Source organism: Malus sylvestris, chromosome 12 (genome assembly GCF_916048215.2).
Source record: "Malus sylvestris chromosome 12, drMalSylv7.2, whole genome shotgun sequence".
Lineage (NCBI taxonomy): Eukaryota > Viridiplantae > Streptophyta > Magnoliopsida > Rosales > Rosaceae > Malus > Malus sylvestris.
This window is the reverse complement of record NC_062271.1, coordinates 2,674,998-2,699,573: the sequence shown is the minus strand read 5'-3', so window position 1 is coordinate 2,699,573 and position 24,576 is coordinate 2,674,998. Positions and strand designations below refer to the sequence as shown.

The 24,576-nt window shown below is 37.7% G+C and overlaps 1 non-coding gene and 3 pseudogenes across 1 annotated transcript; 3 read left to right on the top strand and 1 right to left on the bottom strand.

Annotated features, from left to right (window-relative positions):
• The first annotated feature begins 9,460 nt into the window (after positions 1 to 9,460).
• On the top strand, positions 9,461 to 10,745 carry LOC126591983 (uncharacterized; annotated as a pseudogene).
• Positions 10,746 to 13,274: 2,529 nt separating this feature from the next.
• Positions 13,275 to 13,346, bottom strand: TRNAM-CAU (transfer RNA methionine (anticodon CAU)). Its single transcript has one exon. It is a non-coding gene; the product is annotated as a tRNA-Met (tRNA).
• Positions 13,347 to 13,849: 503 nt separating this feature from the next.
• On the top strand, positions 13,850 to 16,336 carry LOC126591980 (heat shock cognate 70 kDa protein-like; annotated as a pseudogene).
• A 4,736-nt stretch (positions 16,337 to 21,072) lies between these two features.
• On the top strand, positions 21,073 to 24,054 carry LOC126591982 (heat shock cognate 70 kDa protein-like; annotated as a pseudogene).
• The last annotated feature ends 522 nt before the right edge of the window (positions 24,055 to 24,576 follow it).

The window sequence follows — 24,576 nt, the reverse complement described above, 5'->3', positions numbered from 1 at the left end:
GGGGTACAAATTCTGGTCAACAACCTTTAGCCTTGTCCAAGCTGGTTTTCAAAGTTCGCTTGATTATTTTGTTGATGGCTTCAACTTGTCCATTAGACTGGGGATAAGCTAGGGAGGCAAAACATAAGTTGATGTTGAACTTAGAGCAGAACATCCTAAACTTATTGTTGTCGAACTGTCGCCCATTGTCAGTGACTATCGCATTGGGAATGCCGAATCTGCAAAGGATGTTCTTCCATACGAAGTCTTCTATTTTTCCCTAAGTAATGGTTGCCAAGGGTTTTACTTCGGCCCACTTTGTGAAGTAGTCAACTGCAACGATTACATAGCGAACCTTGCCCTTCCCTGCAGGCATTGGGCCGATCAAATCAAGTCCTCATTGGGCGAATGGCCAAGGGCTGATCATAAGAGTGAGCGGCTCAGGAGGGGAGTGAGGAATAGTTGCGTAACGTTGACACTTATCACATGAGCGGGATATTCTGATGGCATCTTGGTGGAGTGTTGTCCAATAATATCCTAGGCGAAAAGCCTTGTGTGCTAGGGATCGAGATCCAGCATGATCTCCGCAGACTCCTTCATGTATTTCCCGAATGACAGTTTCTGCCTCTGCGGGCGTAAGGCATCTTAGGTATGGTAGGTTAAAACCCCACTTGTAGAGTTGGTCATTAATGATCAAGTAACTGGTAGCCTTGTATCGAATCTGCTTAGCTTGGAGTTATGGAGCTATCCTTAGCGTCAAAGTTGTTGGTGACCTGGTTAACCACCAATTGGGAGTCACTGAAGATATCAATTCGTTTAACCCAAGGTGTTTAGCCAAACGTAAGCCTGCTAGGAGGGCTTCATATTCGACCTCATTGTTCAATGCCTTGAATTTGAAACGAAGAGCATACTCCATTGCCACTTCGTTAGGGGTCGTAAGGACTAGTCCTGCTCCACAACCCTGTTGGTTGGATGAGCCATCAACATATAGACTCCATGCTGGGGCCGTTGGTTCTATTTTCTGAGCTTCCGAGGGTAATGAAACCACTTCTTTAGGTGTAGAAACAATGTCAACAGAATATGTGAAGTCCGCGATGAAGTTTGCCACTGCTTGGCCCTTCTCAGCTGGCTTTGGTTGGTAGGAGATGTCAAACTCACCCAATGTTATTGCCCATTTCATCATTTCATGATATGTGGACTACTTTGAAGGATCGGTTCTCCACAGTCATGAAAGCAAGTATTTTTCAATTGAAAACTGAGTTGCAGAATATCAAGAAAGGCTCTGATTCTATCTCTCAATATCTTCAAATGATCAAGGATGTATGCGATCATCTCTCTGCTGCATGAGTAATCTTTGAAGATGATGACATTGTAATATTGGCACTTAAGGGCTTGCCTGCTGAGTATAATATTTTCCGAACAGTTATAAGGGGGAGAGACAATGTTATTTCACTCAAAGATTTCAGGTCTCAACTATTAACAGAAGAAGCTGTTGTTGAAAATAATTCTGTGAGTGACTCTTTTGTGTCTGCAATGATGGCAAATGAGAATAAAGGAAAAGGAAAGGCTCTGATGTTGGGAGAATGGTCTAATCAAACTCAATCACAGACCTATAGTCCTAATGGTTCACTCAATGCTGGTCCTTATACTGGTGGTTCTTCTAATCACAATGGAGGGTACAGTTTCAACTACAGAGGCAGAGGAAAAGGCAGAAACAACTATAATTCAACTCCTCAATTCAATTCGGGGTTTTCCAATTCCAGTGCAGGAATTCTTGGTCCAGGAAAGCCATATGTTTCTATATGTCCTGACCATGGTTATGATATTCCAACATGCCAAATCTGCAACAAACGAGGTCACGTTGTTGTTGATTACTTTCAGAGACATTCTTCCTCTCCTAATCCACCTTCTAGGCCACAGTGTCAAATCTGTTGGAAATTTGGACATATTGCCTTACAGTGCTATCATCGAACCGATTTCTCTCATCAATGAAGGGCTTTATCTTCTACTCTATCTGCTATGCATACAACTTGTCAGCCATCAGCACCTTCGGACCAGTTTTAGGTAGCTAATACAGGAGCAACATCTCACATGACTTCGGATTTGGCAAACCTTAATCTTGCAACTCCCTTCTCTGGTACAGATACCATCACCACAGCCAGTGGTTCATGTTTGAACATATCTCATATTGGCTCCAGTACACTAAGAACACCTCAATATGCATTTGAATTACACAAAATTCTGCATGTTCCTCATATATCTCAACATTTATTATCCATTTATAGACTTTGTAAGGATAACAAATGTCGATTTATATGTGATGAGTTCTCTTACTAGATCCAGGACAAGGCCACAGAGAGAATTCTTTTCCAGGGACTGTGTAGAGCTGGCCTATATCCCATTCCCTTCTCTATTCCACAACATCTCATCAATAAAGCACATCAACCATCTGCATTCACTTCCACACAATCTTGTTTTCTTGGACAACAAGTCAAAATAACGTTGTGGCACCACAGGCTCGGCCATCCTTCCAACATTGTGACATCTGCAATGTTAAAACAATCCAATATCCCTATGCCTGTTTCTCATGTGTCTTCTGTTTGTAAATCATGTTTAGAGGGCAAATTTACCAAACTTCCTTTTGTTTTCCCTCCAAATAAAACTGTAAACCCCTTGGAGGTGATACATAGTGATGTTTGGGGACCTTCATCAACTGTTTTGGTTGAAGGTTACAAATACTATGTTACATTTGTGGATGAATGTACCAGGTTTACCTGGATCTTTCCATTGATTAATAAAAGTGAAGTGTTCAATATCTTTGCTCAGTTTTATCAGTTTTTGAAAACTCAATTTTCTGCCCATCTCAAAGTTTTTCAAAGTGATGGAAGGGGTGAGTACTCCAGTCATCAATTTAAACATTTCCTACTTGATAAGGGTATAGTTCATCAAAAATCATGCCCTTACACCCCTGAGCAAAATGGTCTTACAGAAATAAAGCATCGACATATTTTAGAAACTGCCATCACCCTTCTACAAAATGCTTCCATGCCCTCTAAGTATTGGTTTCATGCATGTGCTGCTTCTGTGTACCTTATTAATCGAATGCCCTGTCAAACCTTGCACATGTTTTCATCATATAAATGCCTTTTTGGTCGACCTCCTCAAATTTCTCATCTTAAAATCTTTGGTTGTGCATGTTATCCTCTTTTAAAACCTTATAATACCACTAAGTTGCAACCCAAAACAACTCATTGTGTGTTTATAGGATATCCAAGACAATACAAAGGTTATTTGTGTCTTAATCTTCTTACAAACAAAATCATAGTTTCTAGACATGTGTTATTTGATGAATTTGATTTTCCATTGTCCAATTCTCAGCACTCATCCACTCAATCTCATAACATTTTATCTCAGTCACAGGTGTCTGTTCATATACCACGGTCCTTACCACCCTTAGTCACTCCTCACAACCTAGTCATACCTCATCAACCATCTTCTTCCCTTGCTTCATCCCCTACAGCCTCAGAGTCTTCGAATTCTATATCTCCTAGATCCACAGAGTCATTGCAAACACTTTCCTCTAATGCCTCAGAATCTTTGGATTTATCTACCCATGAGCCAGCTTCTTAGAGTTCTACACAGTCTCAAATCCCTATTGATCCAGATTTTCAAATAGAACAATTACCTGTTGTTCTTCCCATTCCCTCAGTTAGTTTGCACCCCATGCAAACTTGGTCCAAAAGTGGAATCTCAAAACGAAAGGTGTTCACAGCAATTGTTCAGTCCTCTGCAAAAGGCATTGAACCTACTTCCTACAAATCTGCGAGTAAAAGTCCTGAGTGGCAAGCAGCTATGCACGAAGAGATAGATGCTCTTCATGCTCAGAACACTTGGAGTCTAGTTCCTCTACCCTCTGGGAAGAATTTGGTTGGCTGTAAATGGGTCTATCGGATCAAAACACACTCTGATGGTTCTATAGCTCGGTACAAAGCCCGGTTGGTTGCTAAAAGATATAATCAAAAGGAAGGTATTGATTATAGTAAAACTTTCAGCTCTGTTGTTAAACCAACCACTGTGCGGTTGATTCTGGCTTTGGCAACTCAATTCCATTGGTCCTTGCGACAATTAGATGTCAAGAATGCATTCCTGCATGGTGAGTTAAATAAGGAAGTGTATATGACTCAACCTCCTGGATTTCAGAGTGCAGTTCATCCTTCTTAGTATGTGTGTAAGCTCAATAAGTCATTGTATGGGTTGAAGCAAGCTCCCCGAGCTTGGAATGAAAAATTTACAAGTTATTTGCCTGGTTTAGGTTTTAAGTCCTCATTTGCAGATCATTCATTATTCGTTAAACATAATGTTGCTGGTACGGTTGTGTTGTTACTCTATGTGGATGATATTATTCTTACAGGCAGTTCATCTATCCTGATTGATAATGTTATTGTGGAATTAACCAAAGAGTTTGAAATGAAGGATTTGGGTCAGTTGAATTACTTTCTGGGGTTACAGGTTACTTATCAATCTGGTGGTGTGTTTGTCTCTCAGTCCAAATACATCAAGGATCTGTTGAACAAGGTTGATTTGCAAGGTTCTAAGCCATGTCCTACTCCTTGCTTACCATACCACAGACTCCTCAAAGATAATGGCGATCCATATCACAGTCCAGAGCAATATAGGAGCATTATTGGGGCCTTGCAGTATGTGACTTTTACAAGGCCAGACATAGCCTTTGCTGTCAATTTATGCATTCTCCCACGACTTCTCATGTTGTTGCAGTTAAGCGTATTCTTCGCTACCTTAGTGGAACAATAGACTATGGTCTACGCTTCAACCCTGGGAAATTACATCTGCAAGCATACAGTGATGCAGATTGGGTGGGTGATCCCAATGATCGCAGATCCACTTCAGGTCATATTGTATACTTTGGATCAAGTCCAATATCTTGGGCTTCTAAGAAACAGCACACCGTGTCAAGATCTTCGACTGAGGCAGAGTAAAGAGCACTAGCTATTGCAGCTGCAGAATTATCCTGGATTCGTCAATTATTGTGTAATCTGCATGTTTCTGTATTCACTGCACCAGTGATCTACTGTGACAATATTTCGGCAATTGCTTTATCTTCTAATCTCGTCTTTCATTCTCAGGTGAAGCACATTGAAATAGATTACCATTTTGTCCAGGAAAGGGTGATTCGAGGAGATTTGAATGTTTGTCATGTGTCTTCAAAAGAATAATTTGCCGATATTCTCACCAAGGGCCTTGCTGCACCTTTGTTTCAGTCTCATTGTTCCAATCTCATGCTTAGTTCGAGCAAGCATGAGATTGCGGGGGGATGTAAAGATGTATTAGATGTTTCAGATATTGACAAGTGTACGTAGATTAGGTTGCTAGGTAGTTAAAGTTTGTTATCAGTTGTTAACTTACTTAGTGACTAAGATAGCCTTGTCTATATATATGTGTAGCTATTGTAACATAATTCATTCATTCAATACATACAAGAGACAATTCATTTCTCTCTCTAAGATTGTTATTCTCTCAAATCTCTCTCTCTCAAGAATACATACGATGAACAAGAACTCCTTTGTACTCTGACAATATGCAGTTTTTGAAGCAATGGATTCAGATGGTAATCATACAGTAAGCCTCAAGGAATGCGAGGAGTTTTTTGGGAGCTCTCAGAGGATCTCCTTCCAGGAGTTGGACACAAACGGAAACGGGAAGTTGGATTTTAAGGAATTTATAACTCTTTTCTACGTCTTACTGGATTCCAAGAGGTCACTACCAGTATTACTTACAGAACTTCAGGTACACTGAAATTATGTGTCTCTTTAATTAATAATCAGTAATATTTTGAATTAGGGAAATGATAATCATACACCATTTTTTTCTCTGGTTATCGGATTGAATAAATATCAAATGTCTTGTTTGGTTATCATTTTCCTTTGACTTATATATAAGTGTAAATATAGTTTCATACCAATTGAAAGCGTTTTATTGATGCTATCCAATCAAGTTAGCCGATCTGGACCATCTAGATTTGTAAGTTTGCTCTTTCATTACTTACACTAGTACAAAAAAACATGTTTGCGCGACGGAAACTTGCACGACACAGCACATTTCATCGCGCAAAGTATGTTTGCGCGACGCTAACATACAAGGCGTCGTGCAAGTGGTCTTTGAGCGACGGTACTTTGCGCGACGAAGGAGTGCGTCGTGCAAAACTGTTTTACGCGACGTAGTTGTACCTTCGTCGCGCAAAACGGTTTTGCGTGACGCACTCCTTCGTCGCGCAAAGTACTGTCGTGCAAAGACCACTTGCGCGATGTCTTATGCGTCGTGCAAGAGTTTGGCGCCAAACCAAGCTTGTTTTACCACTTTTTTCCATCTTTGCACAACGCAGGTTCACTACGTCGCGCAAAGCTGTTTTGCGCAACGCCTAGATTCGTCGCGCAAAGTCAACACGAAAATATACCTTTTTGTCTTTCTTTTCAGTTTTCAATGTTCTAACACAAGTCAAAAACTCCATAGCTCACCTGCAAACCTCCATAGCCGCCTGATCACACTCAGGTGATTTAAAAACCTCTATGTCATCCATTTTTTTATATATGATTGTATTGAAATTTTGGTTAATATTACCCAATATATTGAAATTTTTGATTTTTTTTTTCTTATCATGCATATATGATTGAGTGTAAATACCCAATATATTGAAAATTTTGATCTCCTATTGATGATGGCAGTGTAGCACAAAGGGACTCCTTCTCTAATGTGAGGGTAAATACTCAGTTTAGTGATCCCCCTGTTGTTGCACCTGCACTAGAAACTCTAATGTATTATCTGAAGGCCAAATTAATGACTCTATCCTGAGAATTGAGAGGAAACACAAGGTATACTTGTTCAGTTAACTTTAGTATATTAGTATATTTTCTCAACCAAAGACTTAACCAGTTGCACCTTGTAGAGTGAAGAAGCGAGAATTGCTAAAGAAGTTGAAGCTCATGAGTTGCGGATCCGCAAGGAGCTAGAGAAACAAGAAATTCTGAGGAGAAAGGTTCTATTTTTAAGTCCTAAACAATTGTTTCTGAAGCATAGCAATTAATATGCTGATATTTTGATTTTTCTATTTATAGAATGAGGAAGGAAATGGAAAAACAAGAGTGAGAGACGAAAAGAAAAGAGAGTGATGCGTGAGAGGCAACGCAAGGAAGAGAGATTAAAACGTGAGCAAAAACGTGAAATTGAACGAAGGGACAACTTTTCATTTTATAGCCTAATACAATCATACATGTCTTTTGCGAATCTACCAACAATGGAAATTAAAATGACATTTACTTCAAATCATCATAAATTAAATTGACTTGAAAAAGTCTTGACAATTAACGTGATTGCAAATAATGGGCTCTTTTGAGTTTGTGTAACTCAATTAAACAAAAAACAATAGCATGACATACTTAAGGTCCTGCAACACATAATGCACAGAAACAAATAAAACTAAGCAACCACTAAACAGCTAAAAGCTTATTCACAAAAGGCACAAACAATAATGGATATAAATCTACCCAGTCATAGCTTATGCGGGATTTAAGGGTATCAAAGTTTGTCGTCCTTTAGGCCTTCACATCTTCACCAACAAGAAAATCACACATATGACACATATTAGTGTCCCTCAAGAAAATCTACCTGTCGAATACCATTACATGAACAAACAATCTGAATCAAATGAAATGATCACTGGACTACTGATAAATCAAAACTGACATTATAAAATAGCTGTCTAGTTCGATATATGAAACAAGGGTCGACAAACAGGACACTCTTTGGAAATTTATGAACAGTCCTTTTATCTTTACAGTTTATAACATATCATATCATGCCCTCTATGAAGATTTACTGAATCTATTAATGGTGCAAATGAGCTTTTAATCCTCATGGATAGGAAATTTTTAAAATTACCATAAAAAAATAAAAGCAAAAGCAATATTTTAAGGAAGATTGTAAAGATCTAAAATTTTGGTCAAGAGTTTGGTTTTCATTTTAACCTATTTTCTATGGCTATATTATTTCCCCTGATCACATATGAACACCAATTTTTGAGCAACTTCATATTCCTTATACTTGTTATTGTGTACCTTTGCCTGCGTACTATGCCCTTTTTCGGTCACGTTGGAGTTTTTTGGGATTTAATTTGTAATTGATCTTTATTAATTTTATCTATTTTATTTAGTTTTAGTAATTATTGTGATTTAATTTATTTGTATGCACAATTTTTTGTACATCACGTACAAAGTTGTTTTGTGTTGTACGAAATTAATACTACTTAACTTTGTACAGTTTTTTCAAGAAAAGCTTAGTTTCCCGTTTGAGAATTAGTTGGATTTCGTGTGTGGATGTGAAAGAATGACTGCGGTCCAATTAATTCTTGAATTGTCCCATTTTATGGACAGTTTGGGAATGCATAGTTATGTGTTGTAGTTTGCGGTTCACAGATTAGGTTTCGATAGTGGAAATTTTGGTAATATCTCCTGTTGTTCTTCGAGTACACGGTGGATATTATGTATCTACAGCGTGCACTTGAAGAACTGTAAGGAGATGCTGCCGAAATTAGCCCACGTCGAAATTTAATCCATTGGAATCGTAAATTACGACACATAACTGTGCATTCTTGAATGGGATAGGGCCCTTACCGGATGAATAAGGTGATAATACAGTAGTTGAAGTTGTTGTAACTCTTGTACTTTTATTGGGATTGCAGACAAAATAGACAGACAGTGGAAACATAATCATAATAAATGTGATGTTGAGTACTTGGATGGAATAGATAAGTTCACTGAATTCGCAACTAGACACAACTCAGGTTCAACTCATATCCGATGTCCATGTAGAAGGTGTAACAACTTAATGTGGGAGACATTTGAAAATGTTCGATTTCATTTAGTAAGAAATGGGATGATGGAGACCTATACTACTTGGTATCATCATGGAGAACGATTAGACCAAGCTTCGTCTTCATATGTGACACAAGTGGAGACTGTTGAATCTAATGTGGATCCTAGTGAACAAGTTATGAATATTGTAAATGACGTTTATCCATACGCCTCGAGCAACACCAATCAGGAAGGGGGAGATGACGGTCGTCCAACCATGGACAGTGAGGAATTTAAAAACTATGAAAAACTATTGAAAAATGCCAAGCAAGAATTATATCCGGGTTGCGAGAACTTTTCGGTGCTCTCAGCAATTGTGGAGTTGATGCATGGCAAGATCAAGTTTCGTTTGTCAAACAAGTGTTTTGATTACTTTTTGGGAGTTATCAAGAGGATGCTTCCAAAGGAGAATTGTTTACCTGAAGATCAAAAAAGTGTCCAAAAACTGTTGAAAGGTCTCGGATTGGGGTATGAAAAAATTCACACATGTGTAAATAATTGTATATTGTTTTATAAGGAGAACAAACAGTTGGATAAATGCCCTATCTGCAATGATCTTGATGACGCATCCCCCGAGGTCATGGCCTACTTAGAGGGGACCTTAGCAAGCCGGTACAAAAATTGGAAGAACAATTTTCACAATCATTTTAAGAAATGGGATAATCTGGAGATTGCTCGCTTACATGTTCCAAGCGAATTAATGACTGGCCAGAAGATTGGGAGTGGCTCTGCAAGCATTTTACGGACCCAGACTTTGTGGTATGTGCATAATATTTTAATAATAATTTATTATTGTTTTAGTAATTTTTTAAATCTTTTTTTATTAATTTATTTCAAATAGTTGCACTAACATGTATATTGTGTGTTTAACAGAAGAAATCTGTTGCTGGCCAGATAGCTCGGGAGTCAAAGACACTTGTCCACCATTCTGGTTCGAAGCCCTTTTCGTATAGGCTTAAGGAACGACGCCAGGTAATACTATATTAACTTTGAAATTTTATACAATTTATTTATTATTATTAATAAAATTTTCTTAATTCTTTTTTTCTTCAAGAGGATTCTAAGTTCCCAGAGATCAACATGTTCAAGGACGTTTACGTTCGACCTGGTAATGAAATCGCTGAGCAGTTTTATGTAAGTATATGTAATTATTATTATTCTTATATGTATGATCGTTCAAATATTATTTATATTTTGTTATTAAACATTATATGTTTTTTCTTTATTATTACAGGATACTATGGTAGAAAAGAGCACTGCTGTTCTCCAAGAAGCAGCATCGCAGCTTCCCCCGGAGACTTCAATCGAGGACGTCATGGTACCAGAGGATGTAGGTTTTCAGATCATGACTGAAGTCATGGATCAGAACCTTGGTCGTCGTCATGGCTAGGTTGTTCAGGGTATGGGGAAATCACGGGTTCGTGAGACGGGTGCCTCTTCTTCCAGATTGAACACATCATTGATGGATGAAGTGACAACCTTAAGGGGTAAGCTTGCGATCCAGGAAGAGCATATGAGGGCCCAGGGCGAGCAGATGAAAGAGCAGATAAGGGCCCAGGGCGAGCAGATGGAAGCGCAGTTGAAGGTCCAAAGCGAGGAGGTGAGAACCTATGCTGAGACGGTGAGAGACCTTGTACGAGCCATACAGACGGCCGGCCTACAAGTCTCGCTACCAGCACCTCATCTTGATCCACCTTCGACCTCAGAGCCACCTCACCTTCCCGATACTCAGTAGCTTGATGTTTTAAACCTAGTTCACTTGTACTTTTTTCTTTTTTGTTTGGACATCTTGTATGTATACATTTTTGTATATTTTATAATTAAATACTTTTGCTTGGTTAATTAATTATTCTTTACAATTTAATTACAATATTTATCAAAAATTTAAAAAAAAAATTAGTTTTGACCAAAACATTAAAAAAAAAAAAAAAGGGTTTGCGCGACGTAGGTCGCGTCACGCAAGGCAACTTTGCACGACGTAGGCCCTGAGTTGCGCAAGGCCACTTTGCTCGACGTAGGTCCTGCGTCGCGCAAAGACAGCTTTACACGACACAGGACCTACGTCGAGCAAAGTGGCCTTGCGCGACGCAGAGCCTACGTCGTGCAAAGTTGCCTTGCGCGACGCAGGACCTACGTCGTGCAAAGTTGCCTTGCGCGACTTAGGGCCTACGTCGTGTAAAGTTGCCTTGCGTGACGCAGGACCTACGTCGAGCAAAGTGGCCTTGCACAACTCAGGGCCTACGTCGTGCAAAGTTGCCTTGTGCAACGCAGGACCTACCTCGTGCAAAGTTGCCTTGCGAGACTCAGGGCCTACGTCGTGTAAAGTTGCCTTGCGTGACGCAGGACCTACGTCGAGCAAAGTGGCCTTGCGCGACGCAAGACCTACGTCGTGCAAAGTTGCCTTGCGTGACGCAGGTTATACCTTGGTCGAGCAAACTCTAGCGTCACCGACTTGGCGCGACGGGTTTTGTGCGACGAAGGTACGTCACGCAAACCCTTGGGCAACGATTTTGGACTTTGCACGACGAAGGTACCTACGTCACGCAAAGTGTTTTTTCTACTAGTGTTATAATGTCATTCTCTATGCTTAAATCTCACATTTAAGTTTGAGAACCAATGGAACATACAAATATGTATAGTTGCATAGTAATTAGAGAGAATTTACTTCTTCAGCAGGAAAAAAAATAGAAGTAGAAGATTTATGGAGGTTAATTGTTATTTCAGGATATTGTACTTAAAGCAATAAATGATTTCAATAGCTGTTGGGCCTTTGGAAGTGCTTAGGTGATGCAGCAGCTAGTTTTCTCTGCATCATTATGTGATCGATATCCTGAGTGCAGTCGTTTCATCATCCTATAATTAAGCATGCACTCGCTGTTTAATTCTGTAATTTTGATGTATTTTTTATTTACTGTTTGATTGGTTTTGGTGGTTCCGAGAATGAACAAAATGAATAAGGAAAGTTTCCAAGTATGACGGCTATGAGGTTGTGCCAATGCATCAACCATTACTTGATTTATATATGAAATGGATTGTAGGGTTTTGGTACATTGCCAACTCACAATCCTATCTCTAAATGTTCTTGATGACAAACATGTACCATGAATCCAACTAACCATTCTCCAGATTTTATCCTAGCCCTTCATTGGGGTTTTAAGTGATCTACTCTGGAGTGTGCGCTTGGCACTTGATTACACAACTGAAGCTTTAAATAAAAAACTAACCTTTGGGATTAAAACCCTTGTTCTTCTGTTTCGAAGCTTCATCTTCACTCCTTCACTTTGCAGCCATCAATCCATGGAACCAGGATCAATTTAGGTTCCAACACTCGCTTAGTGGTGAGAGCTGATATGTATTAGGAATTCTTATATATTTTTATAAGAAATGCATGATGACTTTTTTGGAGTACTGAATAATAATTACCATACAAAGACTGCAGAAATATTACTTGGTAGTACTGTTGTGAAAGTATAAATATAGAATGAAAGGTGCAGTTAAAACCTCAAATATCGTAGTAACTTTGTTCTAAAGAAGTATGTACTAACCCTGTAAGATATGGATAAATCCTCGTACGTCTCACTGTGTTATAGGATGTTTTAATCCGTTTACTTCCCGTTTACATTTTTGTGAGATCTAAATAAACTTATTCGGCCGGATAATCATATGCTTGGATTTATTTATCTTAATCAAAAGAAGAATTCATAGATAGCATATCATAAACTGATATGGCTAGATTTGTTCGAGCCTTGGAGGACTACACCTGGTAACGGCACTCTTGGCCAGTTAGGGTTTATTGTGATTAGTGAAGTCTAATAACCAAAATTATTAGTTCAACTGTCAATTATCAATTATGTAATGATATTGTAATGAGTTCTTACAAAACTATTGAAAAAGAAAAAAAAAAAGTTTCCGTCACGGTTCTTGTCTCTCGACTCTTTGAATACTTTCTTGTTGATTCATGAAGATTTGAGATTCAATCAATGTATTAGTTAAGCCATCGTCATTGTTTACTCTCTCTCTACTCTCTGAAAACTTTCTGTTAATTTCGTGGAGATTTCTTGTTGATTTCATAAATATCAGCACGGTTGCCCCTTCAGCTTAAACCCGAGTAGGCGAAAGAACGATCACATGATGAACCCTAACAAGATTGTCCATGTTTCCTTTAGATTAACCATTGAATTTTATGGCTACTGGAAGTCCCATGGGAGGTTTTTCAACCTTCCTAAATTTATACATATGAACACACACACATCAATTGCTTCGAAAAGCGCTTGTGTTGTTGAAAAGAAAAAGAAGCAGATTTGGAAATGACCAAAAAACAAGATAAATGTAAAAATAGGTTGAGTAAAAGAACAAGCGATACCACTCTTTTATCAGAGCCAGGTTTCGATCCTGGGACCTGTGGGTTATGGGCCCACCACGCTACCGCTGCGCCACTCTGATCAGTTGATCATGTGGGCTACATAACCTTATTTAACAAATACCCAAAGGTGTGAGGTATACCAATGGGCTATTTTTCCTTGTATATATGTATAGGCCTACAGTAAAAATCATAATACTCAAATCTTTTTAGGACCTTGAAATGATGAGAGACCTATTTAGTGGGATTAATTGGTTAATTCATAGTTTGTTTTGTCAAGGGGTAAGTCTTAGTTGGATTGGATGTCTTGGTAGACAAGTATTAGGTTTCTAGGCAGTTTTACTCTAGTATAAACAGGTTATCAAGAGATTCTTATTCAGTTTTTTTATCAATCATATTCCAGAATTTAGCTTAAGAGTTTCTTGGGAACTCAATTATCTTCATTCACACTTCGATTCTAGTTTTGTTATCTCTCTATTTTCAGTTGTTTAACGTTTGGTATCCGTTTCTACTGCGATTTGCCCCTATTTTACTCGCTGGACTGCGTCTTATCGCTACTGCCGGGCTTCTTCGTCCAGTTCCTGAGTTCAGAATGAGTGGAAAAGAAGGCCATGCAATCGGAATTGACCTCGGGACAACGTATTCGTGTGTAGCAGTGTGGCGATATGATCATGTTGAAACCATAGTGAATGAGCAGGGCAACAAAACCACTCCGTCTTACGTTGCTTTCACTGATACTGAACGGTTAATAGGTGATGCAGCATATAACCAGGTCATCAGAAATCCCTCAAACTCAATCTTTGGTAAGGCTAATCTTCTCGCATCCACATATATACCAATATATCAGCTTTAATTTCTTGCTCAAATCCTTCGAGGTTCTCTGTGTTTGCATCTTATAATCTATTTTAAGTTTTTTTTTTTCCATTAACGAAATATGAATTTTCTGTAGCTGAGCTTTGTGATCCTGCTAATGAGTGCTTAATTCTATATTTGGGCGAGGTACTTTCAAGTCTTGAGGGTTTGAGGTCAAGTTAGTAAGGAATGGATCTCAAACTGATAGAGAGGAGGGATCAAAAAAGCAGCATATGAGCATTAGAAAGCAATGTGGGAGACATTTGTCAACCCTTACTTGCAAGGTGTTTATAAAAATCCCTCTTACAAACCCTTGTAATGCTCACATGATGCATTTCTAATCCTTCCTATCTAATGTTTAGAGATCCATCTCTTTACTAACTTGACATCAATATTTTGGGATTTGGACTTTTAACATTTTTCATGTTATAACTTGACATTTACAAATAAATAGAGAGCTAACTGAATTTTTTTTTGCATACTACTCCATTGTTTCCAATCCTTCTACTTTATTTGATTGAGTTTCTAATTCATTTTACAGATGCAAAGCGGTTAATTGGAAGGAGATTTTCTGACGCTCCGGTTCAAAATGATTTGAAGTTCTGGCCATTCAAGGTCATTGAAGGTCCTGATGACAAGCCCATGATTGTGGTTACCCACGAGGGTCAAGAGAAACAGTTTGCTGCTGAAGAAATCTCATCTATGGTTCTCAAAAAGATGCGGGAGATTGCTAAGGCCTACCTCGGCTCAAGTGTGAAGAAAGTAGTTATTACTGTCCCTGCTTACTTTACCGACTCACAACGTCAGGCTACAAAATGTGCTGGTGTCACTGGCTTAGAGGTGATGCGTATCATCAACGAACCAACTGCAGCGGCCATTGCTTATGGAATTGACAATAAGGCTGGTTGGTATAGCAAGAGAAATGTTATGATATTTGACTTGGGTGGTGGTACTTTAGATGTGTCACTACTCACTGTAAGTTCTGGTGCTTTCGAAGTAAAGGCGACATTTGGAAATACTTACCTTGGTGGTGAAGATTTTGATAACAATATGGTGAATTACTGTGTTGAGAAATTTAAGAAGAAGCATAGTTTGGACGTTCAGTGGTAACTCCAGAGCTCTTAGAAGGTTTAAAAATGAATGTGAGAAGGCGAAGAGGAGACTTTCATTTACGTCTGTGACAGATATTGAAATTGCCTGTTTGTATCAGGGTGTTGATTTCTATACAACTATTACGCGTGCCAAATTTGAACAACTAAACATGGATTTTTTCAACAAGAGCATGGAGCCTGTGAAGAGATGTTTGGAGGATGCCAAAATGGACATAAGAAATATCGATGATGTTGTTCTTGTTGGCGGCTCTTCTAGAATTCCCAAGGTGCAGAAGCTATTACAGAATATGTTCGTCGCCAAGGAACTCTGCAAGGGCATTAATCCAGATGAGGCTGTTCAGGCTGCTGTGTTGAATGGTAATCAAAGTTTGAAGCTTCAAGACTTCACTCTCTCTGATGTCCTTCCTTTGTCTCTCGGGATGAATGTTGAACGAAAATTGATGGAAGTTATGATCCCAAGAAACACCAAAATTCCCACCAAGCAGAACTGTTGAATTATAAGTCTATAGCTGATTAGTATTAGTGAAATAAGATGAGTTTATTTGTGTATTCACTTGAGCATATCTACCAAGTGTAAAGTCAAAAGATGTAAGGCCATGAGTGCCATATGTGATGATCCTAGTTGTTAGATAATGAATGGCTGAGATCATTTCTTTCTGATGTATTGATCCAGCTCAGCTCTTGTTAGCTGTAATATCTCACTGTGCACGTTGTGTGAGAGAGAGAGGGGAACATTAATGAAATAGAATATCCCTCTGTAAATTTTGCAGAGAGGAAGTGCAACCATTCTTCTTTTTCCATCGTCTCTGTGAATTGTTCTTCTCTCCTTCTTTTTGCTAATCAGCATATCAAACACTAACAAGAACCGTACTTTTCTAACTTGTCATGACAACCAAAGTTCTGTTCACTGTGGAGTTTTCGAGGGTGAGAATGAACTAACCAAAGATAATAATCATTTGGGTCGATTTTCCATCCGTGACATTCCTCCTGCTCCGAAGGGTGTTGCTAAAGTAGATGTTTGCTTTTCTATTGATGCAAATGGTATCATGAATGTTTCTGCTGAGGTCATGTCCACCGGCCAGAAGAAAGAGATTACAATCAAAAGATGAACTTTGGCAATTTACAGGATGAGTAAGTAATGACATATAATTATAGCATACTGAAGTTGAAAATGCATACTTATATCTTTTCGTCATTTGGTTTAGTCATTCCATGTTTGTTAAGAATCTGTGCGCGTGTGGTAGTCGAGGGGCACCCATTTTGCTTCCTGTTGGTGCATTGTTTTGACATGTTGGTTTCTGTGCTAGACCCGTGGTTTTTATCCCTTTTTTGACCCTTGGTAAGAGACTTGCCCGCCGGATTAGTATAATTTTTTTTTAAACAAGCGATATTATCTACACGGAGAATGAGAGTGGGCTTAACCTCATAATGGGCTAGCAATAATGTGATTCAAATTCACCTTTGGCTAGAATCGAACTTATGACATCTCACTTACAAGTGAAGAGAATAACATTAAACCGTAATACAACTAATTATGCAAGAAATCATGTTTTTGGAGTTCTATTAATTCACAATATGCTAGACACGTACAAAATGCCTGACATAGATGCACAACAAGTTATCGTATTCGGATGACTATCTCTTCTCAATCAATTGCTTAAAACGCTATGATATTCGCGCTCTTGCTCATCTTTATTTGTTTGGAATTCAAACTCCAAGTTGTTTGTTTGTATAGAAGATGAAGGTAAAGGAGAAATATTCACACAAATTTGAAGAGGCTATAAGAGTTGTTGATGCTCAACTCAGTTAATTCTGATGAGTTCGTATGCTTGTATTTATATCGACATTTACATCAGTGAGTTACAAGAAGAACTTATCACAAATAACAATTCTATAAATTTCCAAATATAAGAGATAATACAAAAGAGCTTATCAGATGCAGGGTTGAAAGAAATCACAACTCTTTGCAGCGGCATCTTCAGTGAAGGAGTCGCAGCAAACAACCTTGTGGATAAGGATTTGAAACCTATGGCCTATCATAAGGATGGATATCTCCACATTATCTCTAATTTATTCCCTCACTCTAGTGTTAATACATCTTTGTATACAAACAAAACTTGTGCAAAAGAGGTAAACGTCCAAACATTGAACGCAATTATTTGCATGGAAAACTTAATAGATTTAGGATAAGATGACAAATTAATGATTTTGAATGATTTGATATGACAAATTGCTTAAAATTTTAATTTATATAAAAAATTAAAAATAAGAGAGTTTTAATAAAACATTTCCGGTACTATTCACTTTTAATGAAAATGATAATTTTACCCTAACAAGTCACTTCTGGTACTATTCACTGATAACAATTTTTTGTCATTTTGATTAAAACTCAAAGTTTTCAAGTTTTTTTCATTAGTTTTCCTAAAAATAATGCATAAGTTCATAATGACATTTCAAAAAAAATTCTAAAAACTAAGGAATAAACAGTACAAAAGCTAAAACAAAAAGTAAAGGGCAAGAGAATTGTATCAAGTTTTGAAAACTAAATGACATAAAAGTTAATGATTGATTTATTACTTAAATGTTGATAAACGTGCTCGTTTCTATTGGTGATACATCCTTTAGTTTGCAAATTTTGTCTTCAAACTTAGTCTTTCTAGCATTACCCTTTGAACTTATGGAGCGGAGTGCAGTGGACTGCAAGCTAGATATATACTATTCCCCTACCTCTTCCTCTTCCCATGCCTCTGCCCTTTCTGATGTATTTTTCATGAAACCCAATCTAAGAAAATAACTTCACCTCCAATCTATTTTTCATGACTTCCCTTGAATGATCTAACCCCATGGTGGATTTTGAAATTGAATTTGTCTGGGTCAGCTGCCAAACCAATTACCAAATTCATTAGTTTTTAGAGATCACATGCCATTTTTCAACTTTCAAATGCTAAACTAATAAATCTAAAAGAAAATGCTGAAATAAGGTTTTTGAACATGATCACACTCTCTGGTCTTCAATTATTGTGGTAGATTGAATGTATGATACTGTTACCAGGGAACTTAAAGAAACCATGTTAATCTTAAGAGTGACAAATATTCCAAGTAAATGAAGACTTATTACTTGAGCATCCAAAGAAGTGTTGGATTCAATGCCAAATTTTCATGTCTACTGTCACATGAGGATGTATCGGTAGAGCAAGAAACCCTTATTCAACGCCAAAATACTAAGTCAATGCCAAAAACCCTTATCCAATGTCAAAAGTCCATTTAAATACCAATATTTGTATACACAAATCTATAAAATTTGTTGATGCACAAAATTAGGTTGATTTTGAACTAACGTAAATCCGACCGTGAATCATACATATGCCCAAGAACAAAACGATTTATCGTGGTTTACCTCAAGTTGAGACTACGTCCACACTGGTGTCGATCCGGTTCACCATATAAAATGAGAGCTAGATTGTTATTGCTAGAGATGCTATGGTTTGCCATCCTTTCTAAATCCCTAAAGTGGGGTGAAATGCCATTTTTATAGAATAAGAATTTTTCTCCCCTCTTACATATATCATATGTTAAATAGTGAGACCCAAATATTAAGGCGTAATATATAATATAACAAAGTTTATTGTCGGTGTGGTTCCTTTCCAACTATGAAAATATTATAGGTTAGGAAAAAATAAGCACAACTGACACAGAAAACAAACTTTTAAAATGTGAATGGAAAGCACTCAATCATAAAGCTTACCAAAAAGAAAAAAAAGTTGCAAAAAGGTACAATGCAACATGACCACATGTTTTTTTATGTTGGACATCGAAGAAACACCATTACCAGAGGACCGTACTCCCTCAGTGATATCTTCTTTACCCTTATTCAATGCCAATCCCCAAATTATGAAATCCTAATCACCCTTTACCCTTTTCTCTATATGCTGACAAGGACAAATTGATGAGAGAGATAAGGATTAAGGTCGAAAAGACGAGAGAGATGAGAGAAAAATGTCAAAAACAAGAAGAGGGGTTGGTTTTCACCAAAAAAAAAAAAAAAAAAAAAAGAAAAGAACCTTTAAAATATTGTTAACAATAATGTTGATAGATTTTTTACAAAAGAATCAAAATAATTTAAGTGAACAAACTCAGAGATCATGTTTATGAATTTTCAATTTTGGGGACAAAAGTGAGAAATGCCACAAAACCAAATGGGCATAAGCCATATATAATGAGTTAAAACTTTAATACTTACGTTCCCCTGGAATTCGATTTTAATCTTACTTTGCTTCATGTAACTCAAAAGTCGTTACTTTATCCCCTGAAACTCATAGTTCGCTCCATTTTTCCCTTGGAACTTGATTTGATCCTATTTTGCCTCCTGATACTTGAAAGCCGTCTATATAAATCTCAAAATTTGCTTCACATTACCTTAGATATGCTAGTTTCTTATGTGGATTTGATTTGGGTGCGCATGCTAATCAATTTCTTTATTTATTTATTTTTTTCATCTCTTCAATTTCTTTTAAGTTTAATATTATCTGATTATTGAATATTAACAAAAAATGGATATTTAGATTATTTATTGCACATGTGGCATAGTCTTATTAAATGTTGGGTGTCATATATCTTTTAGGAGGCGACTTATAAATTTTAGTAGAAAAGAGAAAAGAAAATCCACAAATCAAAGTGGAATAAATTTTGAATTTCAAAAAGTAAAATGATAACTTAAATTAAGTTATAAGGGTCAAAATATAATCAAATGCAATTTCAAAAGGCGTAGTTAAAACTTAAAAATATGTCAAACTTGAAAAGGAAACTTTGAACTTTAAAGGTAATAAAAATACTTTATTGCTTATCTCTTTTACTAAATCCTTTTTATTGCTTAACGAGGAAGCTCAAGTATCAAACTTTTGTTATCAGAAGTCGATCATGAGTTAAACATCGAATATGATGAAAAATATCGGTTCTATATATAAATCATTATTAGTTGAGTGGCCGGGGGATTTTCGTTTCGTTTACTCTTCAGGGCGCCAAACTTTAAAGCGGGAGAAAATAATTCCAGTTCTCACGTTTTGGTCGCGGTGGTTCTCGGATTCATGACCTTTGCTTGTTTCAACAATCTATTGAAATTAAAGGTAAGAAACAAACAACTTTTTTGTTTCTTCTTGTTTTAAGACGACTAAAGGTAAGGCCTTTTGAATCCCTCTCTCGTTAATTCTTTTGAGAACTTGCTTGGCTGATGAATAATTAGCTGGAACTCCTGCTTATTTTGATTTCATCGTTTAAATGCGTTGCTTCAGTTAACCGCTGCTTATTTGAAATGGGATGCTTTAGAAACAGTAGAGAAGATCAACCGTCGGTGATTTGTATACCTATTTGCTTAAAGGCTGCATAAATTGATGAATACCTTTAAAAATCACTAGTGTAATTTTATTTATAACCATGGGGCGTGCACCCTCTCTTTAGTCTTTACTGCTCATAGATTGGACCGGTCGTGTATCTCAAATCGACGTTTGGTTCGCAGATTAGAGTCATTTGAATCGAGATACCATTATGAAGAAAGTTGGTTCCACCCTAAAATCAATTGGCAACATGAGTAGTCTAACTTTTTATAAGCCTTGAAAGTTTCTCTTTTCACCGAAACGTGACTCTTTTATCTTCACTTCTCACACACCCCATTACGTGCAACAAAATTTTCAAGCCAAACACGTGAGCAACATGAATTGGGTGAGGTGTGGCCGACTTCACACATAGGCCAACTTGCTCTTACCAATATAATGCATTTAATGGAAGAGTATTACTGGAAAACTTACATATTTTGGTTCACATGACAATGTAAACCAAACATGGGAATGGAAGAAAACGGTATTTCATGGCCCTATTTCCCAGCATTTCCAAACACAGGACAGGAAAGCTTCATTCCCACCAAGAGTTGTTCTTTCTTCCATTTACTCCCTCTTTTCATGCTATTGTCATTTGATGATAAGCTATTTATTTCATTTCTTTACAATTTCATTGCCGCTTTTATTTGTGAAACCTTACTTCACAACTTGAAGACATAGCCGGGGATTGTACTTACCCAGGCATTCTTCATTCAACATGCTTTGCGATAAATTTTCTCCTTGTTTTGTGTTCTTCCAGTTCCCGAGTTGAGAATGAGTGGAAAAGAAGGCCACGCAATTGGAATCGATCTGGGGACAACGTATTCGTGTGTAGCAGTGTGGCGATATGATCATATTGAAATTATAGTGAATGGTCAGGGCAACAGAACAACTCCGTCTTATGTTGCTTTCACTGATACTGAAAGGTTAATCGGTGATGCAGCATATAACCAGGTCATTAGAAACCCCACAAACTCAATCTTTGGTAAGGCTAATCTTCTCACATCTACATATATACCAATAGACAGCTTTAATTTCTTTCTCAAACCCTTCGAGGCTCCAAGTGTTTGCACTCTTATAAACTATTTTGTGTTTTTTATTTTTTTGTTTTTTGTTTTTTTATCATCATTTTTTTCATTAGCTAAGTGTTGACTTTTCTTAACCTAAGCTTTGTGATCGTGCTAATGGGTGCTTAATGCTATGGTTGGGTGAGGTATTTTCAAGTCTCGAGGGTCTGAGGATAAGTTAGCAAGGAATGGATCTCCAACTGATAGACAGGAGGGATTAAAAAAGCACCATATGAGCATTAGAAAGCAATGTGAGAGAGATTTGTCATTTACAAGGTGTTTATAAATCCCTCTTACAAACCTTTGTAATGCTCACATGATGCATTTCTAATCCTTCCTAACGTTTAGTGATCTATCCGTTACTAATATGACATCAATATTGTGGGATCTGGAAGTCCCTCACCCCAATATATCCTATGGGTATTTCTTGGGTAGTTACAGACTTACATTACCCAAATTAACTAGTTTTTGCATTTTAATGAGATTGGTTATGTAAAAGACATAATTAAATGATTTAGTTACAGAATGACATTATATAACTTTGATAACAGCATCTTTTTAGTTACAATCCAGTCGGACTGAATGAGAAAACCTGGAGTAAGTGAAAAAAATTTCATGTTATTACTAGACATTTACAAATAAATAGAGATTAGCTAACTGAAATTTTTGTTTATATTACTCCATTGTTTGCAATCTTTCCACTTTATTTGATTGAGTTTCTAAGCTTGGCATTCATTTTACAGATGCAAAGCGATTAATTGGAAGGAGATTTGCTGACGCTTCTGTTCAAAATGATTTGAAGCTCTGGCCATTCAAGGTCACTGAAGGTCCTGATCACAAGCCCATGGTTGTGGTTACCCACAAGGGTCAAGAGAAACAGTTTGCTGCTGAAGAAATCTCATCTATGGTTCTCACAAAGATGCGGGAGATTGCTGAGGCCTACCTCGGCTCGGGTGTGAAGAAATCAGTTATTACTGTCCCTGCTTACTTTACTGACTCACAACGTCAGGCTACAAAATGTGCTGGTGTCACTGCTGGCTTAGAGGTGATGCGAATCATCAATGAACCAACTGCAGCCGCCATTGCTTATGGAATTGACAATAAGGCTGGTTGGTATAGCAAGAGAAATGTTATGATATTTGACTTGGGTGGTGGTACTTTAGATGTGTCACTGATTACCATAAGTTCTGGTGACTTTGAAGTAAAGGCGACGGCGGGAAATACTCACCTTGGTGGTGAAGATTTTGATAACAATATGGTGAATCACTGTGTCGAGAAGTTTAAGAAGAAGCATAGTTTGGACGTCAGTGGAAACCCTAGAGCTCTTAGGAGGTTAAAAAATGAATGTGAGAAGGCGAAGAGGAGACTTTCGTTTACGTCTGTGACAGATATTGAAATTGACTGTTTGTATCGGGGTGTGGATTTTTATACAACTTTTACCCGTGCAAAATTTGAACAATTAAACATGGATTTCTTCAACAAGTGCATGGAGCCTGTGGAGAAATGTTTGGAGGATGCCAAAATGGACACAAGCGATGTCGATGATGTTGTTCTAGTTGGCGGCTCCTCTAGAATTCCCAAGGTACAGGAGCTATTACACAACGTGTTCATCGGCAAGGAGCTGTCCAATGGCATTAATCCGGATGAGGCTGTGGCATATGGTGCTGCTGTTCAAGCTGCTGTCTTGAATGGTAATCAAAGTTTGAAGCTTCAAGACTTCACTCTCTTCGATGTCATTCCTATGTCACTTGGGACAGAGTATGGTGACGAACAGCTCATGCATGTTATGATCCCAAGAAACACCAAAATTCCCACCAAGAAGAACCATACTTTTGTAACTGGTTACGACAACCAAAGTTCTGTCCCCTGTGGAGTTTACGAGGGTGAGAATGAGCTAACCAAAGATAATAATTATTTGGGTGGATTTTACATCGGTGACATTCCTCCAGCTCCTAAGGGTGTTTCTGAAGTAGATGTTTGCTTTTCTATTGATGAAAATGGAATCCTGCATGTTTCTGCTGAGGTCGTGTCCACCGGCCAGAAGAAAGAGATTACAATCAAAAGATGAACTTTGGGAATTTACAGGATGAAGTAAGTAATGACATATGATTGTAGCATACCGAAGTTGAAAATACATACTTCCGTTGTGAAATCAATTTGCTACTGGTTTACTTGTAGTTTTTCGTCATTTGGTTTAGTCATTCCATGTTTGTTAAGAATCTGCTGGTGTGTGGTAGTCGATGGTCACCCATTTTGCTTCTTGTTGGTGCATTGTTTTGACATGTTGGTCTTCTTTGCTAGACTCTTGGTTTTTATCCCTGTTTTGGTAGCAGACTTGCCTGCTGGATTAGTATAATTAATTATGCAAGAAATCATGTTTTTGGAGTTCTATTAATTTTTTTTTTTTTTTTTTTTGTCATTAGTTAAGCTTGGGGGTGGGGGAATCGAACTTGGGTGAGGTGGGAGTTTCTTTGGGTCTAGTGCCACTGCAACTAGGCCCCCATCCTCTTGGAGTTCTATTAATTTACTAGACCACAATACTCTAGACATATACAAAAATGCCTGACGTAGATGCACACGTTATCGTATTTCGATTGCTAAATCTTCTCTATCAAGTGCTTAAAATGATATAATATTCGTACTCTTGCTCATCTTAATTTGATTGGAATTCAAACTTCAAGTTGTTTGCTCTCTAAATTCGCCATGGGCGTCACGGGCATGCTGGGAATTTATTATAACATGAAATAGGTGGGTGCGGGCGTGCCACTAGTAGACGGGATCCAAATGATTGAGGTTGTACCTGAATTTGACTTCAAACCAAGAGATTGTGTCATTGAGTGGGAGTGGCTCAAATGAAGGTTCTTTGTTTGCCTTAAAGATAAGGACTTTACTTATATGGAACTTATATGGAGA